The sequence below is a fragment of the Benincasa hispida genome, chromosome 1 (assembly GCF_009727055.1).
Source record: "Benincasa hispida cultivar B227 chromosome 1, ASM972705v1, whole genome shotgun sequence".
Classification (NCBI taxonomy): domain Eukaryota; kingdom Viridiplantae; phylum Streptophyta; class Magnoliopsida; order Cucurbitales; family Cucurbitaceae; genus Benincasa; species Benincasa hispida.
This window is the reverse complement of record NC_052349.1, coordinates 68,133,990-68,152,188: the sequence shown is the minus strand read 5'-3', so window position 1 is coordinate 68,152,188 and position 18,199 is coordinate 68,133,990. Positions and strand designations below refer to the sequence as shown.

The following is an 18,199-nucleotide window of genomic DNA, read 5'->3' as shown; positions in this document are numbered from 1 at the left end:
CTATGATGAGCTATGCTTCTCTACCTATCTCGTTCTGGGGTTATGCAGTGGAGACTGAAGCTTATCTTTTAAACCAGGTTCCATCAAAGAGTGTTATTGGAACACCTTTTGAATTATGAAGAGGTCCTAAAAGTATTTTATGGCATCTCAAGATTTTGGGAGTCCAACACATGTGCTCTTAGAAAATCCAAAGAAATTGGAACCACATTCAAGATTATGCCTATTTGTAGGTTATTCTAAAGAAACGAGAGGTGGTCTATTCTTCAATCCAAAAGAAGACAAAGTATTTGTATTGAAAAATGCTATTTTCATAGAAGAAAACTACATTAGAGAACATAAACCAAGGAGCCAAATTGTATCAAATGAAATTTCCAAAGAAACTACTGAATATTCAACAAGAGTTGTTGAAGAGGCAAGCAGTTCAACAAGAGTTATTGATGTTGCTTTATCTAGTCAAACACATCATTCTCAAATGTTGAAAGAGCCTTGACATAGTGGGAGGATTGTAACCCAACCTACTCGCTATTTAGTTTTAACAAAACCTCAAACTGTCATATTAGATGATAAAGTTGAGGATTCATTGTTTTATAAGAAGACAATGATTGATGTTGACAAATATGAATGGATCAAAGCCATGGATAAAGAAATGGAGTCTTTGCACTTCAATTCTGTCTGGGAACTTGTAGATCAACCTGATGGAGTTAAACTCATAGATTACAAATGGATCTACAAGAGAAAACTTGGTGTAAAGGTGCAGACCTTTAAGGCTAGACTAGTAGCAAAGTATTATACCCAGGTTGAGGAAGTGGACTATAAAGAAACTTTCTCATATATTTCTATGATTAAGTCTATTCGGATTCTCTTATCTATTGTCACAGATTATGACCATGAGATAGGGAAATGGATATTAAGATTGCCTTTTCGAATGGTAATCTTGACGAAACCAACATGACCAAACTAGAGAGATTCATTGAACAAGGTCAAAAGAAAAAGGTTTGCAAGCTTAATCAGTCCATTTATGGACTAAAACAAACATCTTGATCTTGAAATATAAGGTTTGGTGCTGCAGTCAAATCTTATGCCTTTGATGTTGATGAGCCTTGTGTATACAAGAATATCATCAACAGTTCAGTAGCTTTTCTTATGTTTTATGTGGATGATATCCTACTCATTGGGAATGATGTAGGTTACCTGACTACCATTAAAGAATGACTAGCTTCTCAATTCCAAATGAAAGATTGGGTGAAGCACAATTTATTTTAGGGATTCAAATATAAAGGATCAAAAGGACAAATCACTAGCCTTGTCTCATAAATCCTATATTGACAAAATGCTTGTCAGATATTCGATACATAGGCATGGACTATTCTTGTCTAAGGAACAATATCCTAAGACACCTTAAAAAGTTAAGGAGATGAGATGGATTCCCTATGCATCTGTAGTGGGTAACCTTATGTATGCCACGTTGTGTACTAGACCCGACATCTTGCTGGAGTTAATGTCCTGAATCGAATGTATCTTGTAGTTTATAAAGACAAATTATATATCTAATAAAATTAGAGATATTTTATTAATGTTTAGACTGCATTAAATCAATCCAATAAACTAAGATCCATGGTTATTTTATGAAACATAAACATGTATGTGGAGACATACAGGTAGATCACGTTTAAGTGATAACCTAAACAATCTATAGTAGATGGATAAGGTTTGGTACCTTATCCTGGTGAGACTACAAATACGACCTGCTTTGGATATGTTACAATTGTTGTGAAGTGCTACAAATGATCTGATCTTGATCATTCATGTGGAAACATGCGAGCGGGGGTATTCTATATCAAAAGTTTGTATAAGACCAGACCGCGAAATGAATAGTCTCTCTACATAACACCATTGCTAGAAGAGACTTACATTTCACTAGGATGACCATAGGTGACTTGACTTTAATTCTTAGTGAGTTGTGAACTCCTGTCTGTGAGGGCAATCCTTTGATTTGTATGGTTGAGAGTGACCTTGTTAGTCGACTCAACAGACCTATATTTTGGGGGCTTGTCCAAGTAGAGAACTAGGAACACAACTACACAAGATGAAATTCACTCATTTCATGACCTTAGGGAAAGTAGATAAATTGCTCCCCTAATAGCTGATTCCGGGTCTTGAAAATTGAGGACTCAACCTCTCACTGGCCTGAGAGGTGTTAGTTTATAATTGGATATAAATTTTTGTTCATTAGAGGGATCAATGACATTTAAAGAGTTAGATGTAACTACAGGGGTAAAATGGTATTTTGACCCAGCTATAGTTATGAGCAATTTGTGAAGGGTCGACTTACTGTTGATTGATTATATCTGTGGACATAAAAATAAATTTAGAGTGTGAAGAGTGCAACTATCGGTCTTTAGTGGAGTGACCGGTAGTTAATGAAAATCGATTTATTTAATTAAAAAATTTAATAATTAATCTTATATCATTGGAGCTTCTAATCTGTAGGTCCATAAGGTACTCTTGTTAGCTCACTAAATGATACACACGAGGAATGATTTGGATTGTTCAAATCAATTGCATATTAGTGAGATTAATATAATATGGTTAATTATAGATGTGATCTATAATTAAGAAAGAAAAATATTTGAATAAGATCAAGATATTAAAGAGATGTATACATATAAATATGTGATAATTATATGTTAATTCATTTAATTGATTAATTAATGATTATTTAATTATTTAATTAATTTTTGAGAAGTAGAAATAAATAAACATATGGTGTTTTTTTAATTAATTAATTATATTAAAATGGATTTAATATATATGGTTATTTAATTATTGGACTAATTAATTAAATAAAAGTTATTTAATTAAATTAGAACTAGAGTAAGAATAGGAAAGACTAGGAGAAAGAGTTCACCCCTCCTCTCTATAAATAGGTCTTTATGGCTCATGTTTGTGATACAGTTGAATTGAGAATTATGAATCCTAGTCTTCTACTACTTCTCTAAAAATTCTCGCTTCTTTTCTCCAATACTTCTTCTTCCTCTTCCAAGTTTTGGAGATCACATATCCAATTCTTGGGATCCTAAAGAATAACAATGTTTCACTTACGATGGTGTTCTTTGATCATTGAAGAGACATTCTGGAGAAGATGCGGAGGGAATCGTGAAGAATTTGGGAATCTACAAAGGTAAGATTTAACTCTTCCCTTTTTTCTTCTCTTAAATACCTACTAATCTTGATTTTTTATCCATTATGTTATTATTTTTATATCGCATTTTGTTTATGTAAAATCGAAAACAAAATTGCAAGACGATCACACGCTTCTGCTTGGGATTCGATCCTTTCACATCTGCCATGCAGTAGGAGTAGTCAGTAGATATCAATCCAAGATTTGATCGCTGGACAACAGTTAATGAAGGAACCTTATGAAGGGACCATGAGCGGAAGCATATCGTCCCAAATTTCCAAGATTACAGAATTGAAATTTTACAGCAAACAAAATGATATTATGAAATTCACAAATAAATTATAGCATGCTATAAAAGAATTTACGGGAAAATAAAATGGGTTTGGAACCCTTATCTTTGAAGACCAAATCTTCAAATCTCTCGATCTCCAAATTGGGCACCACCACGAAGGAAACCTTGGTATTCTCAGGGATAAGAACCCAGGAGGAGTGACCTTTGACTATTTTGGATTTATGAGAAGGAAAAGTGATTGAGAGAGGAGAGGAAGAACGCGCAGAAAATTGCAGAAAATTACAGAGACTACTTCTATTTGTTTTCCTCAGGAAAAAGAAGAATGAAGATTGGTCATCCTCTCCTGCATGTTGTGAAGAGAATTAAGGGGAGGGAATTACAAGTCCCTCCCTAAAACTGATTTTTTTTTAATTTAAAAAAAACAAAACTAGTTTTATATATATATATATGATAACTACTTTATCGTATAATATATATTAAAGGGTAATTGAATTGGTAACATTTTTAGGAATAATAACCAAGTGTATAACATCATTTAAAAAAATTACAAATATAGACAAGTCAATCAGCGATAGATTATTATCTTTGATAGACTCTTACTAGTAATATGGTTTATCATTGATAGACACCTACCAATAATATGGTTTAGCACTGATAGACTATTTAAATTTGGTCATATTTGCAATTTTTTTTTACATTATGTTATATCTACTAATATTTTGGATCTAATATCTATATTTTCAACTGTCCCATTGTTTAATTCTCTCAACAATGATATTTAATATAAATCCCATTTATATTAAATTTAATTATATGAACCAATTCACATAATTAATATTTGAATCATATCCTAATATGTAATTTCTCTCAAATAAATACTTAATATTATAATGTATTAAAATACATTATAGTAATTAATCATAGATAATTAAAATTTAATAAATTATATCAAAATTAATTCTGTCAATTAATTTAAAAAATTCAAATTAATCCAAAAATTGATTTTCATAAAATCCCATTGAGCTGTTGAGGGGACCTCATGGATCTGTAACATGAAGCTCCTACGTGAATAATTAATTAAAACCTTTAATTAAATTTTTCACCATCCATTAATTGGTGAGCATTCCACTAAAGACCGACAATTGTACTCTTCGCACAACAAATATATCTCTGTGTCCGTTAGATACAACCAATCAATAGTACAACGACCCTTGACAAATTGCTCGTAAGTACAACCAGACCAAAACTACTGTTTTACCTCTATAGTTACATCTAACCCCTTAAGTACCACCAATCCCTTTAATGAACAATAAATGATAGTCTAACTATGACCAAAACCTTCTTGGGCCAGGAGAGGATGTGGCGCCACATTGTTCAAACCCTAGAATCAACCTTGGCTTTAGGGAAGGAGTGAATTCCTTCTTGTGTAGCTGTGTTCCCAGCTCCCAATCAGACGAATCCCCAAAATGGTAGGCTTGTTGAGTCGACAATCCGACCACTCTCACCTATAAAATTTAAAAGACAACCTTCATAGGCATGAGTTCACAACTCACTTAGGATTTAGGTTATGTTACCTATGGTCATCTTGGTTAAAACCTATTTATATTAAATTTAATTATATGAATCCAATTCACATAATTCATATTTAAATCACATTCTAATATTAATTTCTCTCAAATACATACTTAATATTATAATGTATCAAATACATTATAGTAATTATATCATATATAATTAAAATTTAATTAATTTTATCATATATAATTAATTCTCTCAATTAATATGAACAATTCAAATTAATCCAAAAACTGATCTTCATTAAATCCTGTTGAGCTACCGAGGGGACCTCATGGACTTGTAGCTTGAAGCTCCAACGGTATGTGAATAATTAATTAAACTCTTTAATTAAATTATTCACCATCCGTTATCTATTAGGCATTCCACTAAAGACCGATAACTACACTATTCGCACTATAAATATATTTCTTTATCCATTGGATATAACCAATCAACAATACAACGACCCTTCACAAATTGCTTGTAAGTACAACTGACCAAAATGTCTGTTTCATCCATGTAGTTATATCTAACTCCTTAGGTACCACAGATCCCTCTAATTAACAATAAATCATAGTCTAACTATGACCAAACCTGATGCTATATTATTCAAGCCCCAGAATCAGCCGAAGCAATTTATCTACTTACCCCGACATTGGAAATGAGTGAATTTCTTCTTGTGTAGTTGTGTTCCTAGCTCCCCAATTAGACGAATCCCTAAAATAGTAGGCTTGTTGAGTCGACGATCTAGCAACTTTATCAAAGGACCGCCTTCATAAGCATGAGTTCATAACTCACTCAGGATTCAGATCATGTTACCTATGGTCATCCTGGTGAAATGTATGTCTCTATTGTGAACAACGTTATATAATGGGACTAAACATTTCGTGGTCTGGTCTTATACAAACTTCTTTGTATAGAATATCCCCGCTCACATGTCTCCACATGAATGATCAAGATCAGATCATTTGTAGCACTTTACAATAATTGTAACATCTACAAAGCAGGCCATACTCGTAGTGAATAGCAAGGTAATTTTGTTGGTGGTGCCCTTCTTCATTGGGAAGTTCGAGATCGTTGATAACGGTGGAAGAGGAAAGCTAGAAGAATCAACAAAGGTGAGTTTTGATTTCTCCTTTTCTTCCTCTTTTCTAACATGCTTATAGTTTTGTTTGAATATTTATCCAACAAATGCATGTTTTTATTTTACTCTTTTGGTTTCAATAAAAATTGAATGTCTTAATCAAGGTGTTTCATGCTTCCGCGGGAATTCGATTCCTTGACTTAGACAGGCACCTAGGGCCTGGTATGAACGTTTAACCCAATTTTTTTTTTGTCAACAATGAGTATAAGTGAGGAGGAGTTGATAGAACCCTCTTTGTAAAGAAATCTCATGAGAATTTTGTTTTGTCCAAATCTACGTTGACGATATTGTCTTCGGTGGAATGTCACAGAAGATGGTTGAGCACTTTGTGAAACAAATGCAATAGGAATTTCAGATGAGCATGGTAGGGGAATTGTCCTACTTTCTAGGTGTAGCGACCCTACCCTTTGAGTATTTTAACAATGGCCGTTACTCATAAATACACAATAAAACACAAACATTTAGACCATTGAGGGAAAAAATCTATTAAAACGATAAAGACAACTTTACAAACCAAACTAGAAAACTAATAAAAAACAAATAAGTAAAATCTTTGCTTGGGGCCCCTAAAAATACTTAGAAAGAAAACATTCAAAATATAAAACATTCTATCTAACGTTAAAATCTAATTTCAAAACATTCAAATAACCTTTTTAAAAAGACATAACATAAACTTAGCAGAAGCAATTTTTATGTCCGATATAGCTTGGTCACCAGTCCCTCTCGTCACTCGCTAGTCTGCTTCCGTCTGTATTTGAAAAACATAAAATATGAAAGGTTGAGTATAAAAAAAATAAATACTCAGTAAGTGACCCCTTATTGGGGCCTTTGGGTGATTTGTTAAACCCAACCTAACATTGGCTTAATGTACATAACATAACATAGCATAGCATAGCATAACATGACATGGCATAAGTAGTACTTCCGTAAGAACGCCAAGACAGTCATGGTTGTAAACTCGTAGTAACATAAATCATGGAAATAGTGGTGATCCCATAGGGACACCGAAATAGTCATAAGCGGTGAACCCGAAGGCTCACTAACATAAAATGTACATAGCCCGATAGGTGAGTTAACAACTGCCCCATAGCCTAGCATGCACACCATAATCAAAGAGACTAACACATAAGTCATAGTCCATGGATTTTCAACATATTCATAACATGGCTTAAAATTTACGTAGCTTAGTAATTCAATCCAGCAGCCAATTGCATTCTTTTATGGTACCATCTAGATAACATTTACAGGACACTCTCATTTAACTCAAGTGTCCAACTTAAGAGGAGTTTCAGTAGAAAATCACTTACCTCAATGTAAACAAAGCAATCCAATCTTCTTAACTTGAGAAACTTCTTGGCCCAAATCCTAAGGACGCTTTATAATTAAATTTAAACTTTTTTTGGCCAAACCTGAACTTTAGCTTTACTTTAAAGAACCTGCAATCTTTTAAAGAAGAAAATCACAAATACTTACAAAAATCTCAAAAATTAGCCTTTAGTAACACCGCATAGCACATTCCGACTTCAAAACTCCACTAAAAAAAATTCAAATCTAAGCTCCAAATCCAATGGGCAAAGCAAATTTAAACCAAAAGCTAAGAGGGTATTCAAGATCAATCACAAGAAGCCCTCAAACATACAAAATAATTGAAATCTTACCAATAACACAACTCAAAATCCAAGTTCCGACGAAAACCTAAACAACGAATCGCACTGACGAAACTAGTGCTGAACGCAAATCGGATGTCAATCACGGTTTCCGGTAGCGCGACTTCATTCACAGCGGCAGCAGTGTGGCTTCAATAGAGGCAAGCGGTTGGACGTGAATGACGACGACGCGAGCAAGCCTTGATAGAGGTGTGGCACGAGAAGTCGCGATGGCGCTGGGTTGCGAAGACTCAAACAACTGGACCCACGCGAGTGGCGCAACTGACCGGCGATGGGTGGTTGGCGTGGACCTGGCACCAGTACGGCTCCAAGCAGATGTGAATGGCTGATCTGAACCATGACAGTGACGCGATTGGATCTCGGCAGCTTATGATTTGGGCAGCAACTAATGCGATCGTGTGAAACTTGAGTGGCTGGGCGACGGAGACCAATCCTAATTGAATTTCAATTATGTATATATCTATATATACACACATTTTTCTGTTCCCTCTTAAATTCTAAATTGGACTTATTAGTCCCCAAATCTCTTAAAATCTTTACAAATATCCTTTTAAAATTAATTATCTTGCCTCCGAATAAAAATTAGCTCAAATTTATCAAAAATAACGTCTAAATATTTCAAGATAATTCAATGAATATTACTTAAATAATTTGGAACGTTATATTGGGATTCCAAATAAAGCAACAGAATTAGGGAATCTTTATATCCCAAAGCAAATATGCCAAGAATTTAGTAAACAAACTTGGCCTTGAAAATGCCAGTGTGAAGAGAACTCTTGTCCCAACTCATGTGAAATTATCCAAAGACTCTGGAGGAAATCAAGTTGACGAAAGCCTTTACAGAAACATCATAGGGAGCTTACTTTATCCAACAGCTAGTAGACGAGACCTTGCTTTTTTCATTGGTTTGTATGCCAGATATCAATCCTATCCTAAAAATAGTCATTTGCTTAGCACAAAAAGGATAATCGAATACATAAATGGCACAAGTGATTGGTTTAATATACTTATTTGACACTAGTAGCTATCTGGTTAGGTACTGTGGCACTGATTGGGATGGAAGCTCAGAGGATAGACAGAGTACGTCTAGAAGGTGTTTCTTCCTTGGGAATAATTTGATTTCTTGGTTCAGCAAGAAGAAAAATTGTTTTTCCTTGTCTACAGCTGTGGTTGAATATATTGCAGCAGGGAGTAGCTGTACACAATTGATTTGGATTAAGCAAATGTTACATGAGTATGATGTCTCTCAAGATGTCATGACTCTTTACTGTGACAATTTGAGTGCAAGCAATATAGTTAAGAATTTAGTTCAACACAGTCATACCAAACATATTGACATCGAACATCACTTTATACGTGACCTTTTGGAAAGTAAGCAGATCAAGTTAGTGTTAGGATTGGTGTCCTAAATCTCTCTATTATTCTCGTAGTTTGTAAACATTATATAAACAATTTGATATTAATAAAACAATTGTTATTTTATGAGCATACACTCAATCCAATAAACTAAGATCCTAGGTTATTTTATGTAATTTAAACATGTATGTAGAGACACACTGGTGGATCATATTTAAATGATAACCTAAACGGTCTATAGTAGATAGATAAGACTGGGTACCTTATCCTGGTGATACTATGGATACGACCCGCTTTATAGATGTTATTAAGTGTTGTAAAGTGCTATAAATGATCAGATCCTGATCATTCATGTGGAGATATATGAGCGGGGACATCCTATACAAAGAGTTTGTATAAGACCAGACTACAAAATGACTTGTCTCATTATATAATGTCGTTAATAATAGGGACTTACATTTCATCAGGATGACCATAGGTGACATGACTTAAATCTTAAGTGAGTTGTGAACTCCTACCTATCAAGGCGGTTCTTTGATTTGTGGGTGAGAATGGCCAGATTGCCAACTCATTATGCCTACCATTTTAGGGATTCGTCTAATTAGAGTGTTGGAAACACAGTTACACAAGAAAAAATTCTCTCCTTCCCTGATGTCAAGGTAAGTAAAGAAATTTCTCCCTTAAGGGCTGATTTGGAGGCTTGAACATTGTGACCACACCCTCTCTTGGCTCGAGAGAGACTTGGTCATAGTTGGACTATGAATTATTGTTCATTAGAGGGATCAATGATACTTAAGAAGTTAGATGTAACTATAGGGGCAAAACAGTAATTTTGATCTAGCTATACTTATGAGCAATTTGTGAAAGGTCATTGTACTATTGACTGTTATATACAATGGAAACAAAAATATATCTGTAGTGTGAACAGTGCAATTGTCTGTCTTTAGTGGAGTGACCGACAGTTAATGAATGTTGGGTAATTTAGTTAAAGAGTTTAATTAATTATCTAAGTACTATTGGAGCTTCAGTCCACAGATCTGCAAGGTCCCCTCTGAGAATTAATTTTGGATTAATTTGAATTGTTCATATTAATTAAGGGAATTAATTATATATGATATAATTAATTAAATTAGTTATATGTGATATAATTAATATAATGTATTTGATACATTATAATATAAAAATTTATTTTGAGGAATTACATATTTGAATATGATTCAAATACTAATTATATAAATGAGATTCATATAATTAATTTTTTAATATAAATATGATTTATGTTAAATATCATAAATGGTAGAGAGAAAATTAAATATTTGAATATGATTCAAATATTAATTATATGAATGAGATTCATATAATTGAAGTTAGTATAAATGTGATTTATATTAAATACCATGTATTGTTGAGAGAAAATAGAACTATAGGTTATATTGTATTTGATACAATATAAAAACTATAGGTTATGTATTATATTTGATATAACATATAGTATATATATATATATATAATAAGTTAGTTACTATATATATATATATATATATATATATATAATCAAATTAATTTTAATTTAATTATTAATTTAACTAAAGAACTCCCTCCCCTTAACTTTCTCAACCACAACGTGAGATGGGTGGTGGTTCAGTTTTCTTCTTCCACATTTTATGTTTTTTTAAATAGAGAACTCTCTTTGGTTCTTCTCCCTAGAAAACACAGAGAAGAAAATTAAGTTTTCTTCTCCCTCCTCTCTTCCTTTCCTCTCTTTCTCAAATTCAAGCAAAGTTCACAACTTTTACTTGAATTCTCAATCCGAAGAGAATACAAAAGATTTTTTTAGTGGTGGTGCCCATTTTGGGGTTTCAAATTGGAGTTCGAAGAGTTTATGATCCAAATCGAGGGACTACACGAAGAAGATTGGCTTCAAGTGTGTGTCTTTTCTTTCATAATTCCCTCCTAAACATGCTGTAAATTTAACGTTTAATGCATAATTTTTCCTGTCTATGTTCTGTAAATTAAAGTTTATAAATTAAAGTTTTGTGAAAACCAAAATTGGGAACAATCCTCGCTTTCACTATAGAGCCTTCACAGGTTCTTTCAGTTAGAGCATGCCAATACTAAAAATCAATTAGCAGACATTTTTACCAACGCCCTTAGTTGCTAATCGTTTTAAGGCCCTGAGAGCAGCCTTGGGTCCGTGATTTTAAAAGCATAACAATTACTCGGTTGGGCCGATTTGATTTATTACTTGGCCATTTTTGTTTAGAAGCCCACACGGTCATTTGATGATCAAAGTTTATTAATTACGGTTGGTGAAAAGGTGAGAGATATTTACTGGCTTTTGATTTCAAATTTACATTTGAATTTGAATTACTTTCAGTTGGAATGTGATAGGTTCTCGTTCGATCTCATGGTGGTTCCTCTGTCTCAACTTCTCTTAAGCAGTTTTCACTCTGTAAGTTTTGCCCTTTCTCCTTAAATGGTTAGTACCAGACAAGGAATTCACACTTCTGATAGCAAATGGTGAGATACAAAGAAAAGGCCTCGCAGAAGTTGCATGTTGAAGAGGATGTTCCTCTTTCCACAATGAACAAATATGAAGTTTGTGTTCCTGGATTTCCTGTTACAGAAAAAGAAGTTGAAGTTCTTTCTCCGTCAGTGAAATGAAGGAATTCTGGTGTTGGTCAACCTACCGAGATGAAAGGAAAGGAAAATAAGTTCATTGTCTCTCACAATGATTGATCTAATTAGTGCTGGGGTTAAAATTTTCCCGAAAAAAGATAAGTCCTTTTCTGATGATTCTCCAAGTAACTTGCATGAGTTTATAGCATTGCCTAGAAACCCTAAGGATAACTTAAGCGTGGTTGTCGAAGATCAAACTGAAGTTAGTGTTTCTGCGAGTAGGGTTACGAATGACAATAACTTTATTTCTAATGTTGAAAATTTTGAAACTATTCTTCCTGAATCTGTTGTGGTTATTGGTGAAAATGTTGTTTCTGATACATTGGAGAAAGAAAAAAGTTATCTTGCCTGAGTTTGATGTGAATGCTTTGCATGATTTTGCTAATAAAGTTGTCTTTGAAACTTTGGCTTCTTTTTTTTCACTACCTGTGTGTAATGAGTTTGAGATCTTGCTGGCAATGTGGACCAAGATGTTATGCATGCTTCCAGAAAATCAGTTGAGAAAGATATCAATATCACCCTTGAGGCAATTGCTTCAGCTGATCAGGGTGTTGTGAATACTGAAAATGATGGTGTTTCAGTGGTTTCTCAAAATGATGAAGGTTTGAAAGATGGTGTTCAACCCATTATTGATCACGAGTCCCGTGGAATAAGCCTTGAGAAGAAAAATATTCTTCAGCCTATCCACGAATCTGACTCTGAAAATAATGTTCCTTTGTTTGAACTCATTGGTAAGAAAACTAAGGATGTCAAAAATGTTGGTAATGGATCTCCTGAAACATCCGAGTCTGAGTCTGATCAAGATGAGTCTTAGGACATTCCTGATTCTCTAGAAGATAGTGATCTGAAGAGTTATTCTGATGATGAAAAATCTACTCTAAGCCAGGTCACTCGAGCTTCTATGAAATCCACATATAAGAAAGCTATTTCCTCTGGACCAACTTCGTCAAATGTATCATCTATTTCTTTGGATGGTGTGTCTTTTCATATTGAGTTAGGGGCTACCTTGTGGAAATTTATGGTTGAAAGGAAAATTGTAGATGAAAATTTGTGGTTGATCTTGTTAATCTGATTCTTTAAGCTCAACTTGATAAGACTGTGCTTAATTTAGGTCCTTTCTAGCTACAACTAGTACGAGAATTTGTTGTTAACCTCTCTCCAGACTTTGACAATTCAAATAGTCCTAACTTTCACAGAGCCCATGTGCATAGACATCCATTCATCTTCAATGTAGTTTTTGTAAATAAATACCTTAATCGAATAGTGCTTGCTGATGTTTCTAAGAAAGTATCTTCCTTCAGAGAGTTGGTGTTTGAATTAATTGGAGGAGCAAGGTCGTCTTGGCCTGAGAAAGGATAGTTACCCTCTATTATTTTAAGCTAGAAATGTGTTGTACTTCATAATATTGGAATCTTCAGCTAGTGTGTTTCCTCCAAAAAATCTGGATTGTTTGTTTCTCTTGCTACACTATTATTTCATATTGGTATTGACATTTCTTTTTTATTTTGGATATTTTCTTCTTAATCAAATCAAACGGCATATTGGGTCTCAAGCATTGAAGTTACCCATCTATTATCCTCGGTTGATTTGTGGGGTTTTGCTTGCTTAGAAACCATATTTGGTTAATGCTGATGAGCCTATTGGTGCTGCAATCTCACTCATTTCAATCCACCCCAAGCTTCTACAAAATCTTCATGTTCCAGATCTTACTGCTCATTCTCCTTAAATTTGGGTTGATGGGCTTAGTTAGGCCTTCATTGAATTGTCTTTTGGTAGTTGTGTTTTGCATCATCTATTCTCTGAAGTTAAAGACATAGATGATCAGATTATGAAACTTCAATAGCGTAGAGAAATTATTGTCGGGATGCGGTAGACAATGCGTATAATGTTGGCTCGAACTGTTGGGGTGTCTTCTTCTCAACCAAGGATTTGATTTTTTTTACAGCTAGAAAGGGGGAGTGTTTTTAGTTTGGTTGTTTCTAGTTTTGCGCTGGACTTATTGTGTTATTGATTTACTCTGGAAACCCTTATTGTTTGGGCTTGTTTTGTGTTGTTACTAATGTTGTTATAGTTTCTGTTAAGCCTTTATTTCAGACATCATTTTCTTGTTGATATATGGTTGGTTTCTTTTGTTCTACCTATATATATTAAATATAAGCCAAAGGGGGAGTTTGTTGGAGATCTGTTTTGTTAGTTTTATATTTTTTCTAAGACAGTGATTTCTACAGATGTCTCAAATAAAGTCTTAACATCTATATGCGACATTAGTGTATCTTCCTATAGAATATTTTCCTTATTTGGAAATATTCAGGTGTAACATTTTGTTCATTATTTTCCATATTAAAGATTGATCTTTCTTTTCCAAATGAGGGTTTGTTTCTTTTCTTGGATTTTACTTTCAAAGGAGAATTATGTTGATCTCTAGGGTTGCCGCTTTTATTAATAAAGCAAGACATTTTCTACTCTACGACCATTGTTATGCTTTGTTGTGTTTTTGTTTGTTGCTCACCATTCCACTATGCAGGTTCTTCATATGTTGAAGTACAAGTATTTGAAGTAACTCACAGTCTTAGGGAGAGCCTAAATTATTGCTATCAGAGAAGAGATTCTCAGTCTTAGAGGGAACCTAACATTCAGCTTTAGAGAAGAAGTTCTCCATCTTAGAGTGATCCTAAGATTTATCAGTGAAGAGAGTTCGTTGACATGAGGAAAGATATCATCGTGAGAGGATTCTCACTCATCGTCGAAAGCTGAGGTGATCTACACTGATATTGGTAAACTTAGGGGGAGCCTAAGTGCATTTAAGAGGGAGTCTCACATATAGAGGGAGTCTAGGTGATTAGTGAGTTGAGCTCTACATGAGTTGCTTTAGTTATCTTGTATTACAGATAAGTACTGTGTTGTAAACTGCTTAACTCTTTAATATTAGTGGATTATTTTTATTGGGCACACTGCCTCCTAGACATAGGTGGATTATCACCGAACTAGGTTATCAACTTCTATGTGTCTTTACTTGTTTACTTGTTGTTAGTATTTTTGTTGTTGTAGTGCTTGTCAGTGCTTTCCGTTTGACATCCATCTATCGAGTGATGAGTCACCCTTGCAATTTTTCAATATCAAATAGGCCTTTGAGTTATGAATTTAAACACAATTTTGTGTTTAAGAGTTCTCGGTCAAATTCTACAATTTTAAGATTAAAGAATCATTAAATATAAAATTGAATTTTTGTGTTTGATAGAGATTTAAAATTTCAATTCCATGGTAATGAATTCATGGTTTTGTTTTTAAAAAAATATCACATAGGACCTATTAGACTAAATAAAAAATTCAAAGATTTAATTAGACCTAAAATTAGAAAAATTTAGGTCCAATGTCAAAAAATATAATAAACATAAATTTAAAAGTTTGTAGACGTATTAAACACTTATTAAAATTATAATTGAAGATCCTTGATATAAATTTCAAAGTGGAGATAATAATTTAAACTTATATTTAGTTATTATTTTGAAACATGTGAGACGTGAGAGATCATTCTAATCAATGGATTTAGTATTCATTGGGGGTTCGGCCTCTTTTCCTTTGTAATAGTCAATTTACTTGAAAACTCAAATAGTCAAAAGAACGAAATGATTTATCTTTTAAGAGATGGGTCCAATGAAGATTTATAGAGAAAATACAATTTTTTTCTCTAACATTTTAAATTTAGTTCCTATTTGGTTAAGGATGTAAATGATAAATACATACCAAAGTCAAATTTGTATGGAGCATAATTAGTAATAAAATATAATAATTTGGGACTAAAATCAAATCAAAATTTTTGTGCTTATTTATACGGTAATAGTGGAAGTTTTATTTTTCCAACATAGAATTTGAGTTGGGACCAAAATTAAGTTTCATATAATAAATTTGTAATTTAACAAAATTGGATCTTATAGTACAAATTATACCCTCATTTGGAAATATAGCAAAACACAAAACTTTTCAAAATTATAGCAAAATTTATGAGACACACCAGAATTTACTTTATGTTTATCCTAAAATGGTTTCAACAATTCCCTTAAATGCACTATAATTAATCCGATAACATTATTAATTATATCGTAGTTAATTTATCAAATGCATAATTTGGGCTCTATCGATTTGTATTCAGAATATTCAACATGAATTAGGTTCCTCATCCTATGCGAATATTTTGGCATAAATTTTATTTCTTAATTTGAAATTTCTCTCCAAATTTGAATTTAAAGAATCTTTTATGTTCAAATATTGATTTGAATTTTCAAATTTCATATTATATTAGTTTTTTCAAATCTAACTTTTTATATTTATATTCTCTCTCTCTTTGTTAATCCCAACTAAATCATTTGGTTTTTAAATGTCTTTAACATCTCCTTTAATTATACTATGATTAATCTAACAACTCCATTAGTTATACTATAATTAATTTATCAAATACATAATTTGAGCTCTGTCGATTTTCATTCAGTATATTCAACGTATATTAAGTTCTTCTTTCCACACGAATATTTTAGTATAAATTTCGTTTCTTAATTTGAAAAGTATCCAAATTTGTATATAAAGAATCTTCTATCTTCAGATGTTGGTTTGAATTTTTAAATATCATATTATATTACTTTTCATAAATTTAACTTTTATATTTATATTATATTTTCTATTAATCTTAACGAGATCATTTGGTTTTTAAATTGTTTTTATCATTATCATTATCATAATTAAATTTGTTTAAATTTCATTTTAAGAACTTTGATTCTTCTTCAAATCTATAATGCATGTGTTTCGGTGTTCGAAATGTTGTACATTAAAGTTTTTTTTTTTCAAAGAACGATTAGAGCATCACCTACTCAACGATCTGACTTTCAAATTGTAGATTTTTCTTCTGAAGTTTGTAAGACCCAGTTTGGGATTACTTTTGCAATAATAAAAAGCAATTATACGAGAATCTCAACTACTATTTGATATAACAACTTATTTATTATTCTACCCACAATCACTTTTAATTTGTTCTAACATGCAAAAGCTATTTCATGGAGCTTTTAGATTTTAGCTTTCCTCAAAATTTGGTTTCTTTCCCTACTCATCTAAAATTTATCTTTCCATTATTTTACTTTCTAACATTTATTTAAAATTTTAATTGGTTCAATTTCTTATAATAATTATTTAAAAAAATATTTTATAAAATAATTAGATAAAACAATATTAGTTCCAATTAGATCATATATATTTTTCAAATAATTATATTATAATATATTACAAATTAAATATGAATATAAAATAATTGGTAGTCTACTTTTGTTCATATACTAAATTACAGAAATTTAGTATTAATTTACTAAACATTGTAAGTCATTTTTTCAAATTTAAAATTAAATTTTATCAAATACTATTTTACATTTTCTCACAACTGATTTTTCGAAAAGCATAGCTATCAAGAATTGTTTTAAAAGCTATAACAATCGCTCGATAATCAAAGAATGAAGTGCTTTGGAGATCTATTTTGGGATCATTGGTGGAGTAATGGAGAGCTTTTGGTTATGTTTGAAATTTACTTTGGTGTAGTAGAGAGATTTTGGTTATTCATTCAATGTTTGAAGTGATCGACGCGAAAAGGGTTTTTCTTTTGAGGGAGATGAACGAGCTTCTAGGTTTTTAAATTTAAAATTCATTGCCACTTGTCCAAACCCATTAAATGTATGATAATAATTTTATGTAGTTTTAATTAAAGTGTAATTAAGAATCTTTCTTAATAATGTAGTCAAATCTCATATGTATGATTGGGAATAGATTGGACTTTTACAAAGTCGTAATCTTTTTTTTTAAAAAAAAAAATTTGTTTTACCATTTTTTACAAAAGGAAAATTGTTTTTATTATTTGTCCAAATGAAAATTTTAAATATTCCTCTTCTCAGCCCTTATTTAAAAGATTAAAAGTTAAGAGTTCATAGACTGATATGAAGACAAATTGATGTTAACGAACTAAATTTGAAATTTAATTCTAATTAATACTCAGTTGATCTAAATATGTTTAAGAAATGGAATAAATGACTGCAATGTAATATTTTTAAAAAATAATTGAAATATTATAATATTTAATTAACTTAAAAGAGAGAGAGAAACAATATATCACAGAAGAAGAGAAGAGAAAAGAGAAAATGAAAAAAAAAAATAAATAACAAAACACACTTGTTACAATCAAAGAGAAAATGAAAAAAAATAACAAAACACATCAGTTACAAACAAGGTTTGAAATATCGAGACGAAAATATCGTGGTGTCAATTTTACAAAAATGACAATGAAAATAGTG

General features: G+C 32.1%; 2 long non-coding RNA genes across 2 annotated transcripts; one reads left to right on the top strand and one right to left on the bottom strand.

Annotated features, from left to right (window-relative positions):
* Positions 1-5,926: 5,926 nt before the first annotated feature.
* On the bottom strand, positions 5,927-8,294 carry LOC120087718. The gene is made up of 3 exons (XR_005484665.1): positions 7,833-8,294; positions 7,482-7,617; positions 5,927-6,922 (listed from the first exon to the last, which is right to left on the bottom strand). It is a non-coding gene; the product is annotated as an uncharacterized LOC120087718 (long non-coding RNA).
* A 2,553-nt stretch (positions 8,295-10,847) lies between these two features.
* On the top strand, positions 10,848-12,278 carry LOC120071715. The gene is made up of 2 exons (XR_005480317.1): positions 10,848-11,121; positions 11,575-12,278. It is a non-coding gene; the product is annotated as an uncharacterized LOC120071715 (long non-coding RNA).
* The last annotated feature ends 5,921 nt before the right edge of the window (positions 12,279-18,199 follow it).